A 7,137-nucleotide genomic window follows, 5' to 3' on the forward strand; every position below is an offset into this window, starting at 1 on the left:
TTGCATGCAAACGGGTGAGGGAGTACATTCTGCAGTTTTACAGTTGGGGACAGCACATTCTGGGAACAAGATTAGCAAAGAGTTCTCATGATTAGAAAAGTGTTTTGTTAAGCATACAGAAAAACAGAAAGTTACATGTAACTATTCTGTTAACCTTTCACTACGGACTATCCATATTTGAGTGATTGTTCTCTTCTACATTCAATCATCCAAGGTACAAGGTCCTAGGCCATTGTATATCGATTAATCTGACACATCTGTGAAGAACATAATTCAAAGCTAAGTATCCCAATCAAGGCCCCAATGCTCTTCTGTGCTTCAAATCTTACCTAGATTTCTGTTTTCATACATATATTTCACCTATATATTCTCATACATATCTCAGGTTCCCAATAACATTACTCATCCAGCAGAATGATTCCTAACCCAAATCGAACATGCTATTAACCCTAACCATACACTGTTCCCTCAATCTAAAGTTACAGAATAGCAGGAACAGTGTTGGTCTTACAATACAGGAATGTAGTGGATCTTCCACATGCTGAGAACCTCAAAGGTCCATGAAGAAATGATTCCTGGAGTAGATGTAGGCAGCTATGAAAGACCTGGGAGAGTAAAAGTCATTTTCCATGGCAAACAAACTAGTCAGGATGAAGGCTTGTGTCTCAATCACCTTCTCTCTTTTTAATGCATAGAAGATGGACCAAACCACGCCTGTGGGAAGAGCTGTTCCCGGCTTCCTATGGTTGATATACCAATCTAACTTGTGAGAGTGTCACAGGAAGTAGGGTCAGCCACCATCTCATGTAACCCTTGGAAGCAACTGTTAGGACAAAGTGGTAGCCAAGGCAGTGACTTCATTCAGTTCCTGAAGGAAGCTACCTCACATCACTTCTTGGTGATGGAACTCTCTGAACTTGGGATCCAGGAAGCCAGACATCCAGAGCCAGTCCCAGTCCCACTCCCAGTGGGTTCACTTGTTTGGAATTACCAAGTACAGAGTCAGTCTTTCTTGGTACCTACTGATGTGAGGATGGCCAAATGCCAGAAAAGCTCTGAAGAGGGGCTTTTCCTGAGAAAACAGGTAGTGGCTCACCGCTCGCTCCTGACAACTTCACAGAGTTGGCCAAGGAGACCAGATCTGAGACAGGAAAGGCCATTTCGTGGGAACTTAGTATGGCACAGCTGTCAGAGGACACTCCGGATAGTCACAGACCTACTTGGGGAAAGGAGGTGCATTTGTGGGTGTGGGTGTGAGTTTGTGGTTTTGTGTCATGATCTGAGAATAGGTAGGAAAGACGGTTTGTTGGTTTGGAGTGTAATGTTTCTTCTAAGTCGTTTCACAAGGCGTGTGTTTCTATGTCTGTGTATCTCACTGTGTCCGTGGTTGTAGACATTAGAAAAAAGAATGCATCAATGGATGTGTCCTGTCTAGTAGAAAGCTTCCCAGAATTCATCATGCCCAATTAATGAATGGAGAAGGGCTTGCCTTATCAATGGGCAACACCTGCTATCTTCTTAAGTTCTGGTTTTCTTCCTGAATTCTGGCCACTCTCTAGAATAGGCTCATGGATTTGTTTCCAAGATATGTACCACCTCCAAGCTCTTTCACATGGCCATGTACTGGATACCTGAAGGGAATGGCGAGCATCTCAGAAAACTCAGATATCAGTGTGACTACTAATGTCTCAGTGGAGGAACCGTGGTTGGGCCTTTTGCTTACCTATTTTTCTTTTTCCCTGAAAGTCAGGAAGGTCTTTGCCACAGGGCACCCCTTTGTGAAGCCTGAAAAAAACAGTTTTCAAATGGAAATGAATGGGCATCACCTGTGGGTCTTTGCTTAATTGCTTTGATATGGAATGTGTCTGAATCAGGTGCTTGGCTCTGTTTGAGGCTGTGGCTTAGATTGTCAGCACCTGATGGATGTAAAGAAAGATCCCATATGTGCATCTAAAACCAAAACGGCCAATAGAGTAGTCATTGTGGATGAAGTCTATCGCCTTCCTCTGTAAGGTTCTTGACTTCCTTCAAGTGAGAATAGGGATCCTTTAGGTCAAATGAGTTCTTTAAAGCCCAGCAGAGGCTAGTCCATTGACGCTTGCGTTTTCTCATGACTCCAATATACATAAAGAATCTAATCCCCACAGTCAGTAGGCCTCAAATTGGAGAAGAGGACCAGTATTACAGGCAGGACTATTGGATCACTCCTGGTTCACAGGAAGGGTGTCCAGGCCACTCAAACTTTAGGCAAATGATGGGCAAGGGAGCTTTTTTTGGACACTGTCTTGGACTTTGCCCCTCATGGACACCTCTAGCAAGAGGTTATGAAGAGTGTCTATATGGAAGAAAATGACGGCCATGTGGGAGTGTTTTGGTTTCGATTATGGTTATTTGTGTGGCGGTTGGAAGAGATGACTGGGTCCACCTGGGTTTGAAATCTGATGTGATTCCCATTAGAGACTGAGTTCTGAAACTGACCTTAGAGAAGTTTTGCCATGAATTGTGTTGGGATTTTAGGAGGCCACGCATGAGAGTCACACTTGGAAACTGAGATATAGGCCTAGGGTGGCTTTCCACAGAGCACTGGGAATCTCAGCAAGGATATCACATGATTTTATTCTTAAAGACATGGCAGCCATAGTTGAGAATCAAAGCAAACATGGACCTCACATTGTAGACCTCAATGAGCCTGACTTCATGTGACCTTTTGGTCACTCTTTGGAAAGACTTCCTGTTACAGTTCTCCAGAGATTTCATTGAAATGAGCTTCCTCACCATTTAATTGTTCCAGAATGAGTTGAAACACACAGTGTCTCCAACTTCATCCTTGAAAAATTGCTAGATAAATACCATAAAATTTTTGAATTTCCCAAGACCAGGTTGCACTGGGAAACCTTTTGATGTTTTACGTCTGATAATGAGTGTATCAGGCAGTGCCTTGATTGACTGGGATTCATGAAAATGGTGTAGCAAAGAGATACCAGTAAGTTGGAGCCTGCTGAGTGGTGGGCCTAGAGCAGAGGTGGGAAGGTGTATGATAAAACATCTGTGTGGTGCCATGTGGATATACCATTGGCTCCAAATGACTTGTGACTGAGATGGTGCAACCAGCAGAATGTTCTATGTAAAGGCATATTGTTAAATGGAGAGGTTTCAGTGCAATGTTTAGAACCATGTTGCTATGGACAACGGGACAAGCTATGAGGGGTAGAAGCCTGGTTGGTGCATTCACATGAGAACCCTAACCCACCGCATGTGACAGAACTCACTACAGCACTGTGTCCCAGTTGAACTCCTTGTATTTTGTGAAGCAAATACCAAACTCCCAGTGAAGCAGCAAGAAACACTATGAAAATTGGAGGATGACCAAATGGCTTCACAGTCCATATGGGGAGAAACTTAGCCCAAAGTGGCCACAATTTACCTACAAAGGGAGAATTCAGCACGATGCCTCATGTTCATTGGAAAATAAAAACCGTGTCCTCCAGGTCACATAGATGCAGACCCAGCTATGATGGTCTCACTAGAAAAAAAAGCAAAAGCTCCTGACAACAACAGATATTTCAAGTGCCCAACCTCATAGGCAGTTTCTCAAGAAGTCTTTAGGGCACCAGAGCTCCATGTTTGTGAAATGTTAACCCTGTCCCTTATTTGCAAAACTCCTCTAACACCTCCAAGGTTGTGAACTCCTGAGCATATTCCATTCCAGATATGAATTCACATATTTTTTAACTCTTCTCCTCTAATTGTGTATTTCTTGGGCCTGAGGTAATGACAATGCATTGTTCTGGATGAGAGTGGGAAGATTTTTTTGTAGCACATATTTGCATTCACATTGGATTCATTTTCCAATTTTCCATTTGAAATACTGAATCCCTGACACTAACCCCTACCCTACTAGACTCTGAGTACTAATCTTAATATGATGGAGAAAAATAACTCAAACAGAATAGAAATACAAGCAGTTTAGAGGAGGGTTGGTGTATAGTTGGGCTTGCCTTTTGCAATATATAGGGTAGGAGTTATAAATCTAGTCAATTTTAATTGAAGAAGTTCTCCCTGTGTTTTTAAAGTTAACAAATATGTGAATTCCTGTCTCCCTTTCTCTGTAGCCTATTCAGCACATGTATTTTATATGCACATATTGAATCCTACCTGGTATCACACGTACATACTTGTGAGGTGTCTAACTTGGCAGATACAAATTGTGAGAAGAGATCACTCCTCCTAAACGCTGTTGGAACTGAAAATTCAAACTATGGGTGAGCTTCCTAGTTGAACAACACTATAAATAAATTCATGTTCAGTAAAAAAAAATATTTTGGATCTGTGGACTGTATATATTACATGATGAATTTTGATTAGCATATATATTGCTTGTTTTTAATTTCACTGTGTGGGGTTTTTTGTTTTGTGTATATATATACTATACATATTTTTCAAAATGTGAAAGATATGCGTCTTATTATACACTCCCTAAATTCATTAATGTTCATGTATTTGGATTTCTAATCAACTATTCACAAAATTATTGTCAGAAATATTCATCCACCTGAACTACATATTTGTTTCCTAGTACTGAAAACTAAATTCAGTGAATGGTGCATACAAATACTAAAATTTCTACAGTAACTTACGAGTTTAACATAAATGCAAGTAGACTCCTATGTGCCATGATGTCTATTTCGACGTTCATTTTTATTCAACACTGGCACATTACTATTTCTTCATTTTATGCACATCATACGATATATATTTCTTCCACAAGTTAGCAAATTTATAGGCTTTGTTTCACTTTAATCACTTCCTTCTTCAGAACACATGTATTCCTCCATGTTTCTTGACTGTTTTTTCATGAGACTTTTTTCCAAACACATTATTTTCGATTTCCATAATCACTTTTGCAGCAAACTCACACACCCATCATGATAAACGGTAACCCTATTATTACCATTAGATGTATAACTTGTTGGAATGAATGATTCTATATCAAGATAAAATTTCTTATATATTTTCAGATATCAATTCAATCCATTATTAAAAATGGAACAAGTTATATTATTTATTCACAGTATGGTTATTAAGGCATCATATCTATATTCATAGGCACAGGGTACACCTAAATGTATCTCCAATACTAATTTATAAGTCTTTAAAATATTGCTTTTAGAAATGGTGGAAGAAATACTCTAGTCACCTGATATACATATACATTTCATCACAGTAATATTCATGACACAAAATGCAAGGATTACACTTATGATTGTACCAAAGCCTAAATTCAATGTGAGCATGTATCACTAACAACATCCATGTCCTGGTTCCCAAATGCTCTCAAATATCATTCATATTGGTGACTACATATCTGTTTCTTCCTAAGATTATATATTCAACCTCAACCTTGTTAAAATGTTTTATCCTACCTCTCACTTTGTTATTTGCCTGATTTCCTACTGTCTCTATTGATATCTGCTTTCAAATACCTTTTCTCCAGTTCATCATTGGGAATGACCCTTCAAATGTGCTGACATTTAGATTCACTCTCTCACAAAAACCGTATTGCTAAAGAACTTTTGTTCCAACTCCTACACCCACTCAAATGGGGTCTTCAAAGCCCTGCAGAGGGCAGTCCAGAGGTGCTTAGGTTTTCTCATGACTCCAATTCACATAAAGAATCTAAACCTCACAGTCAGTAGGCCTCAAATTGGAGAAGCGGAGCAGTATTAATGGCAGACCTATGTGATCAATCCTGGTTCACAGGAAGGGTGTCCAGGCCACCCTGAGTTTAGGCAAATGAGGGGCAAGGGAGCTTGTTTTGGACACTCTCTTGGGCTACGCCATTGATGGAAACCTCCAGCCAGAGGTTATGATGAGTGACTATATTGAAGAAGATGAGGGCCATGTGGGAGTGTTTTGGTTTTAATTGTGGTCATTTGTCAGGATGATGGGATGTGTCTGAATCAGCCTCTCTCTTCTTAATGTAGAGAATATGGACCAAACCAGGCTTGTGTGGAAAGGTGTTCCTGGTTCCCTATGGTTGATATACCATTCTAACTTGTGAAACTGTCACAGGAAGTAGGGGCAGCCTCCATCTCATGGGACCCTTGGAAGCAAGTGTTAGGACAAAGTGGTTGCCAAGGCAGTGACCTCATTCAATTCTTAAAGGAAGTGACCTACCTCACTTCCTTGGTGATGGAACTCTCTGAATTTGGGACCCAGGAAGCCTGGCACACAGAGCCAGTCCCAGTCTCAGTTCCAGTGGGCTCACATGTTTGGATTTACCAATGACAGAGTCAGTCTTTCTTAGTACCTACTGATGTGAGGATGGCCAAATGCCAGGAGAGATCTGAAGAGGGGACTTTCCTGAGAAAGCAGGTAGTGACTCACTACTGGCTCCTGACAACTTCACAGATTTGACGAAGTAGACCAGATTTGAGACAGGACATGCAATTTCGTGGGTACATACAATGGCCCACCAGTCAGAGGACTCTCCGGATTGTCACAGACCTACTTGGGGGAAGGAGGTGCCTACTGATGTGAGGATGGCCAAATGCCAGGATAGCTCTGAAGAGGGGCCTTTCCTGAGGAAGCAGGAGTGGCTCAATGCTGGCTCCCTACAACTTCACAGCATTCGCCAAGTAGACCAGATGGGAGACAGGACAGGCCATGTCGGGGAAACACAGTATGGCCCACCAGTCTGAGGACACTCCGGAGAGTCATAGACCTATTTCGGGGCAAGTGTTGCCTTTGCGGGTGTGGGTGTGGGTTTGTGGTTTTGTCTCATGTTCTAAGAATAGGTAGGCAAGGTGGTTTCCTTGGTTTGGAGTGAACTGATTCTAGTAAGTCCTTTGACATTGCGAGAGTTTCTATGTCTGTGTATCCCACTGTGTTCATGGTTGTAGACATTAGAAAAGAGAATGAATCAATGGATGTGTCCTGTGTAGTAGAAAGCTTCCCAGCATTCATCCTGTCCAATTTATGAATGGACTGCGGCTTGCCTTATAGATGGGCAACACCTGCTATTTTCATAAGTTCCTTTTTTCTTCCTGAAATCTGGCCATTCTCCAGAATAGGCTCATGGTTTTGCATCCATGAAATGTACCACCTCCAAGCTCTGTGACAAGGCCATGTACTGGA

This window comes from Callospermophilus lateralis, unplaced genomic scaffold (genome assembly GCF_048772815.1).
Source record: "Callospermophilus lateralis isolate mCalLat2 unplaced genomic scaffold, mCalLat2.hap1 Scaffold_271, whole genome shotgun sequence".
Classification (NCBI taxonomy): Eukaryota; Metazoa; Chordata; class Mammalia; order Rodentia; family Sciuridae; genus Callospermophilus; species Callospermophilus lateralis.